Raw genomic sequence first — 13,058 nt, forward strand, 5'->3', positions numbered from 1 at the left:
TAATCACTCTTGTTCTACTCAAGTCATTAGTCATTAAATCTTACCTTTGCTTATAAATAGCATAACTTAGCATAATTGGACATCTTCATAGAGTAGTATAACCAGAAGGCATTATATGCCACAGAGATAGTAGAGAAAATGCAGGTACTGAAAAGTTGGAAGAGACTTTTTTTATGAATTATATTTATAGTTTATGATAGATATAGGAGAAGTAAAGGGAATATAAATTACCAATAGAGAGAGATTTCAAGAATACAGTTTATTGCTTTTGTGTGCCTATTAAATGACATCATTTTTTGGCCCTTCAACTGAACTAGAAACATGGTCCCCTTTCTGGACTTACTGTGACATGCCAGTGTTAAACCCTGCTCAATACCACACTGTGCGGAACATAATTACCTCAGTGAAAGTTTGTGGATGAAAACCAGAGAGATCTACCTTTATCAGAGCAACACAGAACCTGAAAATTAGATGTCAACATTCACTCAGAGCCACCTCTGTTTGCTGCAATGCAGTAATTACTAAATGAAAAGATAAATAATCCAATGTATTTGGAGTCGCCTCCATCCCTTTTCCAACCAAGTCCATCATTCAGGCAAAGAAACAAAATAAAGAGAGAGAGAGAAACAAACCTTGTACTATGCTGAGGCTGGCAGTGATGTAAATAAGTGAATAATCACTCAATGCAAAAAAAAATTGTAATTAGCTTCCTGTATCCACACCCTCCCTCCCCCCCAAAAAAAATCCTTAACATGAACCCTCATTGATCATAGGATCATTGATTCAGAGCTGGACACACCCTTAGTGATCATCTAGTTTAAAGCTTCTTACACTGTGGGTCACAACCCCATATAGGATTCTTTAACTTTATGTGGGATTCATGAAATTATGATTTATTATCCATAGATGTCTGATTTATATACCTATTTGATATACCCAATGATGCATAAAAATTTCTTAAGCAAAAAGGAGTTGCAAGTAAAAAAATTTGAAGAAGCCCTGGTCTAGTCCAATCCTCTTGTTTTACAGGTGAAAACTTGTGGCCTAGAAAGGTCGGATGACTTGTTTGAGATTACCCAGATAAAAAGAGGCACTAAAACAGCAGGAAAAGGATTTGAACAACAGTAGACATTAAGACTAGCTGCTTAATACTGCAGTAGATAAAAGTTCTAGACCTACAATCAGGAAAACCTGAGTTCAAATGTGGCTTTAGAGACTTTTACTAGTTGGGGAATTTTAGGTAAGTCACTAAAATACTATCTGCCTCAATTTCCTCAACCATAAATTCAGGATAACAACACCTTCCAAAATTGCTGTGTGGATCAAATAAAATAATATTTAAAGTACTTAGAGCAGTTCATATTGCACAATAATTACTATATAAATGCTTATTCTATCCATTTAATTCTACAGGCACTCAGTACAATAGACTTAATATTGTATACTAGTATGCTAATATCGTAGTTAGGGTACATTCTACATTCAGAACGGTGTACATTTGTAAAAGGGCAGGTGACTGATCAAATTTTGAGAAACTTTTAGAGTCATTTAAAACTTAATAAAATAGGAATATAAAGGAACCCAGTATGAATATATAAGAAGAAATAGACAACAACTGAAAAATATGAATAGTGTATTTTCAGGAATACCCATACTGATGAAATAGAAAGACAAATAAGTGACAGAAATAGATAGGTATAGCTATAACTCCATATATAGCCATACAAAAATATTTTAAATCACTATTGATGAGAGAAGTGAAAATTAAAACAATTCTGAGGTACCCACTTCACACCTATCAGAAATGACAATTGTTGGGAAGACAAAGGGAAAAATAGGTCTACCAATGTACAATTGGTAGAATAGTGAACTAGTCCCACCATTCTGAAGAACAATTTGAAATTATGCCTAAAGGGTTATCATAATGTGCATACCCTTTTGAAAGGAGGAAGTATGTATCCCAAAAAGATTAAAGGAAAAGGAAAAGGACTTTTCTATACACAATTATTATAGCAGCTTTTTGCTATGGCAAAAAATTAAAAATTGAGGGGTTGCTCATCAATTGGGAAATGATCAAATACATTGTGACATATTTTGTGATTGAATACGACTATGTATAAGAGATGGCAAAGCAGGTGGTTTCAGAAAAAAAAACTAAAAAACAAACAAAAAAAAAAACAAGAAACATGGCTACACCTATATAAACTGATGCAAAGTGAAGTGAGAAAAACTGGAAGATCATTATACACAGTACAGTAATGTTGAGTGATGATCAACTGAAAAACTTGGTGACTCTGATGAATACAATAATACAAGATGATGACAAAGTCATGATGAAAATATTCACCTTTAGGGAGAGAATTCATGAACTTTGAGTGCAAATTGAAGTATGATTTTCTCCATTTTCTTGATTTTTAAAAAAAAATATGGCTACTGTAATGTCCAGGCTAGCTTTCTGGAGGATATCTGGATGGGCCTTGGTCTTAACAGGAGAGTCACCATGAGGATGGTCAGGGATAGAGTCTGGAGTCTTTATTCTTGAGTCTCGAGTCTGGAATCTGGAGTCTCAGCTCAAGCTCACACACACTCATTCTCACACTCTCCTCACTTTCTTCTGTCTCTCCCCAATCCTTTCAGCGCTTAAGTACCCTAGTACAATTACATCACTACAGCACATTGAGCATGTGCCAACTATAGAACCATTAAATAACCATATTAAGTACTAAGTATATGTGAACTAGAGAATTATTATCTCATCAATCACACTGATTTCACATGTATAAGCAATATCATATTGCTTGCTTTCTCAGAGATTAGAGGAGAGGGTGGGAGGGAAGGAGAAATTTAGAGCTCAAAACTGAAAACAAAAAATGTTAAATATAAATAAATGATGATTTAAAATGTTAGGAAAAATAATACAAGTAAATGCAGTGGCTCCTATTCTCTAGGAGCATTCATTCTAATGTGTAAGACAATACAAAAAGACTAACTGGAAAGGTGGATGGATGGGTTGGAGTGTGGAGTGAGGGAGAATAAGCTGACAGAGGCAAGGCTTTTGGTTAGGAAATGGCAAACTACAAAGAGTAAAAAGTAGAAAAGAGGGTTAAGTAATTAAGCATTGCCTGGGTACTTCATGAATTGCTAGTATGGATCAGTCCATCACCAATGACCAGGGAAGGCCACAGGCAGGATCACAGATCCACTGGAGTACAGGAATATTAAACACAACATTGTGATAGTTACTGATTATATCAATGTCAAGTCCCCTTGGACTGCTAAGAAGCAGGATCAACCAAACAATGGGCTCATTAAGTCTTGTTTAAGTTAAGGAGGGGCCAAAAAAGTTGACATAGGCTTGCCCTATTCATACATGCTATTTGAAACTCTTGTCTAGTCTTTATTAACTTTTGCTGGAGTTTTCTGTAACCCTTCTGTGAATCCCAATGTGCATTTTCAGATTGATCTGTGCTTAGCACCTTGTACGGTCGTTCTGGGCACATGGTGGGTGCTTAATAAATACTTCATAACTGTACAATATCATCCTGAATCAACAATAAAGCAGTGGAGCCAAGATGGCTAAATTTATAGAAAGGGTCAGTAACAACATCTGATCTTTATTCACAGCCAAGAAAAAAAAATTAACATGTAAAATCTGCACTGTCTCTGAATAGAACTACAGCTGAAACCGAGATTCATAGAATCATTGGTGCTGGAGTAGACTGCCAATGAATCGTGGAAATAAGGGCCTGATTTCAGCCTGCTCAAGGACCCTGGCCTCCTGACTCTCTCTCTCAAGGAGCCCTGGACAATCTCCATGAGTAATGGGTTTCATACTCTCCATTCCATTTGCTTCCAAAACCGTGAAGGGCAATATCTTTTGCTGTAATTCCCTTGTGACAATCATGACTTCTATGTAAGAAACAGGCTGGAGTTCAATTAAAGAGGATATGGATTATCCTCCTTATAATCTCCCATTAAGAGTTAGGACAGTGACTTCAGCAGGACACACTTTTTACTTAGAAGTCCCTCATAGTCCCAGTTGAGTCTGGCTGAGCTGAGTGAGGCTTTCTCCAGATTTCATGAGTCAACAAATCTGCTTTGAAACTCTGGTTTAAAGTGACAGGATGGCATTGAGAAGCCTGGTTTTCTTTCAGCAAGAGAAAGAAAAACAGATTTGCTGGTGTATCCTATCAATAACTAAAGGGGAAAGAAGGGATTTGACAGTAACTGTTTTCAACAGTTCTGACAAGTCAAGAAACTTCATCTGTTCATCAAACTTTTCTCTCTTTGCTGATTTTGAATGCAAGGCCCTTGCTTCAAGCCTGACTGACTTCTCTCTTGATTTAGAGTAATTGGGAGCCTTAGAGTCTTCCCAGAAGGAAATCTCTGCTATCTGTATCCTCTCTGGACACCATTATTGTATAGCATCATGACTGATGCTAAGTACACGTGGGTTGGGCAAATGCAACCAGGCCACAATACAAAAGCAAGGCATTTGATCAAAAGGAGATGCTATGTTTGGGTTGTAGCTTCTTCTAGACAGATGGCTTCAGACCTCATTCTTTATAGTTTTATTCTTGTAGCACAAATATCATATAATGGAAAGATCCCTAGGAAATACAATTAGATGCCCTGGATTTGAATTTTGGCACTGACTCATATTAGTTCAATGAAGTCGGGTAATTAATTCACTTTACCTTTCTTGGTTACCATTTTCTCATCCATAAAATGATGAAATAAGTCAAGATGAGCTATTATGACCATGTCACCGGAAGTAAATTACTTTATTCATGTGCCTCCATTTCCTTATTTGTAAAATCAGAAAGTTAGATTCAATTCTAAGGTCTGTAAATCTGTGATTCCTTCCTGTTCCAACATTCTGTAAATCAAGTAACTATATTTCTTCTACTCAGCCATTCACTCATTTCAACGAAATAGTGTGATAGACTCCATGAATCTTCTGGAAATCTTGAAACAGCAGACCAGCTATTGAAATAATTCAATTCTCTCCACAGCATACTACATACATGAGTATGCATATACATGCATATAGGTATATCCTGCAATAAAAATTGATCACCACTTGTCATTATTACAGATGGGCCTCGAGAAGTCTAGGTTTTTAATGAACTGGTATAGATTTCATGTTCCACTGGCTGTCCAAGCAATAGCAATAGCTCTTCTCTGTAAATATTGATTCTCAAAGCCTAGACTTTTAAGGTCATCTTACTTTATTTTTGGTGGAAGGGAAGCTTCTTCCCATTTTAAGAATCCTGTTTTGTTAGGTGAATATTCTGATCTATGTTTTCACAGGAAAAGTGAAAGAAGTGGCAGTGGACATTTCCTTTTTGGGGCAGTGGGGGAGAATTTCACCCATGTGAAGAGTCAATCTTGCTAATTCAAGCTAACAAATAAGGAGATTTTGATTAACAACATTAATTATCTAAATAATGAGCTCAGTTCTTCAATTCACATTGCCTGTATAGAAACTGTATTCTCAATTAATCCCCTCTGTTTTCTAGAGCTCATTTTCTCTGTACTTAAACAGGGGAAAAAAAAAAAAACTTGCTTTTCTTCTTGTCTATCTATAATATATTCTTACAGTAATAACAGATACTCTCATATGCATTTGCCTGAAGGGTTAGACAGTGTCCAATTTCTTTCATAAGTTTTGTTTTCATGTCACTACTCCTCTCCTTGGCTAACAGCAATAAAAATCAAGATCCTTCACGCTGCCAGACTAGTGTGATCACACTAGCTAACAGTTTCTGCCTTCTCTTTGCAAAGTAGTTGGTGGAATTTTCTCATATGCAAGTCTTCAGTGACTGAGTTTCTATGAGTCTAATTCTTGAGAAGGTCTTGGATGGCATACTCTGGGGTCATGAAAATTACAGGTGACGTGATCATACAGATAGTTGAAATTTCCATTTTTCTTAGGCAGAGTGTTTGACTTGATTTGAGAGCCTTCATCTACCTATCTACCTGCATCTTTAGGGGCCTCAGGGGAATCAGACTTTGCAAATAGGAGCTATGTATTTGGGGTACAATTGTAACATCAATCATCCCAACAGGTAGATTGTTGTTTTCTTTAGGGGAATGAAATGAATGTAGAAATGACAGAGTGAATGCAAGGTCAGTATAGACATGAAGGCAAAAATACCCTCTCACAGTACCTTTCATGATATGGCTTTTGGACTAATGGACATCTCAATGTATTTCATTTCTTTCTCCCTTACTGAAGTACCTGCCCCGCTTCCTCATAGCAGATGCTCTGTTTTGGTTTGTTTTAGGCAATTTTGCTCTCTCTCGGTATTTTTGTCACATTCAGTTTTGATTTTGCAAATATCTTATTCACTGATCTCTCCTTCTCTTGCTTATGGCTTTTCCTTCCTTTAATTTCTGGAATTCCTGTACTTGAAATCAGCAATCTAGCACATCAACCCACTTCATATATATATATTACATACACACACACACACAGAGATACATGTATATATACATATATACACACATATATATACGTATGCATGTATACACACACATGCACACACACATATAAATCTTAGTGTTCAATGGTAACAAAGAATATAGCAGATGCAAAGTAAAAAGCCCTCAAGATACTGGTGTTTTTGTCAATAAACTACGAAGTCACTATCACACAAAAATTTGTTTAAACAAGTTGGGCTGTTCCCTATTCCTTTCTTTACCTTAACTTCAAATAAGCAGAATTTCTTGAAATTCAGATTTGATGATATAATCAATGACAGAGATAAATCCAACTAAAATAACAATAGAAGCAACAAAGAGAGGCTGAGCATTTACTATCATGAAGTTTTCTAAGGGATACTTTAAAAATCATTTATTTTCTGACATTGGAAGGAAAAAGAACTAAAGAATATTGTGTGTGTGTGTGTGTGTGTGTGTGTGTGTGTGTGTGTGCTAGTAATCTTCTGTAGCCAGGAATCTATGTCTTTTTATACTGGCATGTGCCTAACAGGGGTTGTGAGAGGACTGAATTGAGACAAAACTGCAATTTAAAAATTCCTGCAAGCTTAATGGGGGCAGTTAGGTGGCACAGTAGATACAGTGCTGAGCCTCCAGTCATGAAGACCTGAGTTCAAATGTGAACTTAGATATTTGCTTGCTGTGTGACTATGGACAAGCCACTTAGCCCTATTTGCCTCAGTTTCTTCATCTATAATATAAACTGGAGAAGGAAATGTCAAACCACTCCAGTGGCTTTGCCAAGAAAACTTCAGATGGGATCATAAAGATTCAGACTTGACTGAAATGACTTAACAACAATAAATAAGCATAATGATAACTTACATACACATGACATTTAAAGGCTTTATAAACAACTTTCTTTTGATCACCACATGGGATCGATTGAGGAAGTGTAATTATTCCTAGCATACCCAGGAGAAAACTATGTTTCCAAGAGCTGAAGTAATTCTGACCAGTTACACAACTAGTAAGGGACAGAGTTTTGAGGCTCAAATCCAAGTCTTTTTATTTTAAATCTAGTGCCAGTAATCCCACATCATGCTACTTCCCTCGGCAGAATTGTCTTTAATATCTACAACCCCCAACACTCACTCCCATCCTATAGGAAAAAAAAAATATATATATATATATATATATATATATATATATATATATATATATATATATATATATATATATATATATATATTCTTTCCAGTTCTAGGATACTCTTATTTTTTTCATGCACTTCCAGTAAGAGACTTTTCTATGGACCTTTATGACTCCCTCCTCTATAAAATCTTACCTCTCCCATTCCCTCAGTCCTTTGTTGTTGTTTTTTTTTTTTAAAGCAACTAACTTTCATGAAAGAAACAGACTAAAATATTATCATTGCTAATGGACGAATGGATGTCTTTACCAGTTGACAAATTTGTTTTTTAACAGGAGTCTCCTGGAGACACAATTCCTTAACCTGAAGGAATATGTCTTACAGTGAGAATTTCAGACATTATGGCATGCCAGGAAGATAGATATGGGGCACCAGATGGGTTGACATCATACTTTATAAGAATCTACCTATTCTTCTCACACAAAGAATCACAGAAGTGGAAAGGATCTTAAGGATCATCTAGGCTAACCTCAGCATACAACAGATGAAGAAACAGGCCTCTTCATTCATTAACTACTAAATAGAACTAGCTGCCTAAATTGTCAACATCACCTATCACTGACACCAAGATTCTTTAGCTGCAAGACTAGGAAATTTGTGGCTCCCATGTTATATGCAAGCTGCAGTAAATATTCAAATAGGCCAAGAATGTGTCTGTCTTTGTTTGGAAGTGCAGTAATACCAATTAACATATTTTGCAAATTATCACTAGGATTTGATGATATGTCTAAGTAAAAATGCTTTAAATCTAAAAATTTAATAGGTTCATAGTCTACTGAGCTTTCTAACATTGCCTTTTGACACATTTTAGTATTTTTAATAGTTCTCCCAACTTGCCATGACACCACTGTACAATAATTAAGTTCTCATAAATATATTCAGTAATGATTGCTGTTTAAACTGATTAGCCATTGATTAGTTTGTATCAATTCCATGACAATGCAGCTTTTCAAATTAAGCAACCTAACAAGATTATAAAACTTTTAACTTATGTGATTTAATATTTAACTGGAAGCATGGAAAAATACATTAAAACAACAGTACTTAAATTGATGACAGAAATCTTTCTAAATGATTGTTACAAGATGTATATCCTTGAAGTTCTCATTCTGAAATGATTGTTGTGACAAAACTATCTCACAAATGTGGCTTCAAGTTGCAGGCCTATCATTACTTTGTCTCTATGTGGACACTGAGGTAATTTGCAAAATTGATCCAAAATGTTACCACAGTCAAGGAAGCAAGGGCAGTTGCACATCAAGGGCCAATTAACCACAGATACTGGCAAAAGTTCAGGAAAAGACTTTGTAGCCTTTTTCCTATTCTGAAGTTGTTTGTGACACTAGACAAATGTAGGATGAACCCAAATGTCTGGACTGATGTTTTAGCATTACATTATTTTTTACAGAGATGTTTGTCTCCGTGGAGAATAAGGGGTCTGAGAAATGGAGGAAGTGTAACAGTGGGAGAGAAAAGAGAGGAGAGGGGAAAGAAGATGATGAGGGGAAAAGATAAGAAGAAAAAAAAAGAAACTAAAGTTGAGGAAAGAGGAGAGAAGGGAAGAGAGAAAGAGAAGGAAAGAGAGAACAGGAACAGAGCAAAGGATAGGATCAGGGAGGAAAAATTGGGAGGAAAGGAGATGGAAAGAAAGAGGAAGGAAGAAAGAGTGGAGAGAAAGGAAAGGTGAAAGATTAGGATAAGAAGAAGAGGGAGTAAGGAAACAAGAAAGGGGGAAAAGAGAGACACAAAAAGAAAGAGAGTTAAAGACAGAGACAAAGACAAAGACAGACAGACATCAATAGACTGAAACAGAGGACAGAAAGAAAGAAGAGAAGAGAAATGAGGCTAAATATGAAGTCAGTAGAATAATATGTTCTAGGTAGCTTTCACAGTGTATTTCTATGTTACCTTGGTTTGAGTCTGGTTCCAGGAAAATATTGTGCAGTAGGCAGTACTGTGAGCTGTCCAAGGTCTTGAACATGGAAATGTGAAAGGATTTGGTCATAATCACTATACCACAAGTTCAATATTGTACTCAAGAAGATATTTCTTAAGACTCTCAGCCATAATGTCATCAGAGTCCATGGAACACAAATCATAGAATCCACTTCTGTTAATTTATGAAAATGAAGCAACATTTTAAAAATTCTGGGCTACAATATTATTATATATTCAAGATCTGACTGTTTTAATTATGAGTACTATTAAGAAAGAAAGATCTCTAATAATGGAATGTGTTTGGATGTATTTGGCTTTTTAAAGCATCCTTTGAGACAGAACATTTTTTCCTGCTTATCTTTAATTATTCCAGTAATTGTCTCAATCTGTGCTTTGGCCAGACAGTGTCATCTGATTATTCTGACCCTGCCACACTCTCTGTCAGAAGCATATATAGTTGTTCCTAATTACTGTTTGAATTAAGTAAAAAAACAAACCTGGCTATAGGCTTTAAAACCTTCAAACATCTGCCCTTCTCTTACCTAACTACATTCACCTCTTGTCCACCATACCTCATGACCTTTTCTCTAGCAAAGCAGTTCTGTTTATAAGGAATTTTCTCCCATGCATATGTTCCTTGAATCTTTACATAAAAACAATACCTTCCATGAATTCTATGTTCTCTTCCCTAAATCACTTCTTTACTACCAACAGTACTACTAATTTCCTACTTCCATAAAGCTTTTTTAGATTGACTCTACTTCCTTCTAATAATTCTATGATTTTATAATCTTCACTGTATAATAGTAATTCATATATAAACTCTATTTTTATCTTTTTTCTGTCTTGTGCCTTTATTGATTTTTTTTGTATTTTGTTCATTTACTCTTGTTTTGTTTTTCAATTAGACTATAAAGTCATTAAAGACACTTTATGTTTTCTATTTATTTTTAGTATAATTAACGATATCAGGATTCTTTATCTAGGGTCTATGAATTTATTTTTTCACAATATTTTGATAACTAAATATAATTTTTATCCATCTTATTTAACATAATATATTTGAAAAAATAATGAGAAAGGATCTACAGTCTTCACTAGAATGCCAAAGGCTTGTATGTTGCAAAGAGGTTAAGAATCTATACCTTTTATACATGGAATTCACTCTGCAAACTAATCATATGTGCAGTTAAAAATTGTACAAATCCAATTCCCCACTTTAGATAGACAGTATACCCTTGTGCAAATAATGAATGCATAAGAATTGACTTAACTATAGTGAATAATTGCATCAGTTAAAAACATTTTTAAAAATCATGTCAGATCAGAAATAAAAATTCTGATTCTTCTGAAAAACCTGCTTTCAAAAAGAACACCAATCACCCCCAAATTAAATCCAGTTGTCTCTTTTCAAGTCAGAACAACTTTGAAAAAGGCTTGTGGAGAAAGTGAGTTTACAGGCTTGTTAAGAGCCCATGAGAAGAGATCTCCTAGAATGTTGATCACACAGAGTTGTTACTGCAGCCTGATTCAGCTATTTTTATGACTCAGCCCCCAGGGATTTCGAGAAATCCAACCCTTGTTATCAATGGCAAGGTGTGGTATCAGCTACTTCTATGAAAAGATGTTTTGAACACAATTATATTTTTCATTTTCACTCATCTTGACCTCTTTTTTTGGTATTTGGCATTATTTAATTCTCTACTCCCCTAAAACTATCATGTGTTTCAGGTACCTTTATCTTACCTTCTTCCTAGATTTCTACTTATCTACTTGTATTCCTTCTGACTTCTCTTCTTTCTACCTGTGTGACAGCCTGATCAGATCTTAGCCAACTTTCTTTCTCTACATTAATTTCCTCAAAGAAGGCATACTCGATCACAGTTTTAATTGCAGACTTAAGTATCTGCTTTTTATATTTCTTTCTTCTCCCAAGACGTTTATCTCAAATTCCTATCCTTTATGTACATCTACTTAATGGAACTATTTATATTTAGATGGACTTTTAATACTTCATAATAAATAAGTTTAAACCTAAGACAATCATTCTAGACAATGAAGACTCTCTCAGGCTTGAAATTTCTGAGATACCTTTCCCTTCTTCTAATTCATTATCATCTATATTGAGGGTATAATCATAGATCATTAAATATCAAGGGTAGAATTAAAACCCAGGTTGGTCATCTTAGTTCAATGTTCTAATTTCATCAATAATTTGAGGAAGTCACCTTTTTGACTCTCAGAGACACATAGGTACTTCTAGAACCACATCAAGAACTCAGGTTTCTTACCTCCCTCTCAACTGCTTTTTCTACAGTATTATGTTTTTTCCTGTCCTCTCTTTAATAATGTTTCTTGAACGACTCCTTTATTTTTCATTCTTACTACCACTAATCCTAATTCATTCTCTTATTTTTCACATGTATTATTGCTTTAACCTCTTAATTAATCCTTCTTCCTCCAACTTGCATTTCCTCCAAGCCATTCAGCATTCCATTCTTGTTTAATCTCCGTACTCTTTTCTTCATCTTACTTCCTCTGGTTAAAATCTTCAGTAATTACATAAAATACAACTTTATTAGCCCTTCAAGGCTCATCATAATCTATTTTCCAAACATATTTCCCAATGGTTCCTTGAAGGCAAACTTAGCTTTATACAGAGAGGGAGATAAAGTATTTATGAAACACATATAGGGACTTCCGGTTAAGATGGAGGAGAGGAGGCACACAGTTGTGTAGCTCCACGCTTTCTCTCACTATCCATTTCATTACAAGCCTCTGAATTAATGCTTGACTGAAAAAAAAAACCCACAAATAGTTACCAAGAGAAGCCATCCTTGAGATTTGCCAAGAAAGGTCTGTTTCTACTGGAGGGCAGGAATGGTTTCAGATCGGGCGCAGGCGGCGGGCAGCGGCAGTGAGAGCACGGGAGCAGACTGGAGAGGGGGTGGGGAGTGATCGCAGCCGTCTCTGCGGGGAGAGCTTCGCTACAGGATTAGATACTTTGCTCCAGCAGCAAGTCAGCAGCCCAGCAGAGAAGCTAAAAACACCAGGGGTGAAGAATACAACCCCAAACAGCTGGAGTCTCTCGGGACCTGGCCGGCCCCCCTTTCCCCCCCCACAGTGACTCAGCATGCTCTGGGATCTCAGAGCGCAGGCGCAGCACAGTAGGGCTAGTGGCTCACTGCTGCCCCCCGCAGTCTGTAGAGGAAGCTTGGTAACACACCTAGCCCCTCCCCCAAAGAAAGACTCCAGTTTTTTCTGTTTTTCTTTGCTAGTTTGTCTTTGATTATTAGACAGAATGAGCAAGAAACTGAAGAGGACTTTAACTCTTGACAGCTTCTATACAGATAGAGAGCAGACTCTAAATCCTGAGGAGACTAAAAACAGACAGTCCCCAGGTGAATCCCCAAAGGAGGAGATCATCTGTTCCTCAGCACAGATGAACCTCATAGAAATAATT

This window comes from Antechinus flavipes, chromosome 3 (assembly GCF_016432865.1).
Source record: "Antechinus flavipes isolate AdamAnt ecotype Samford, QLD, Australia chromosome 3, AdamAnt_v2, whole genome shotgun sequence".
NCBI lineage: Eukaryota > Metazoa > Chordata > Mammalia > Dasyuromorphia > Dasyuridae > Antechinus > Antechinus flavipes.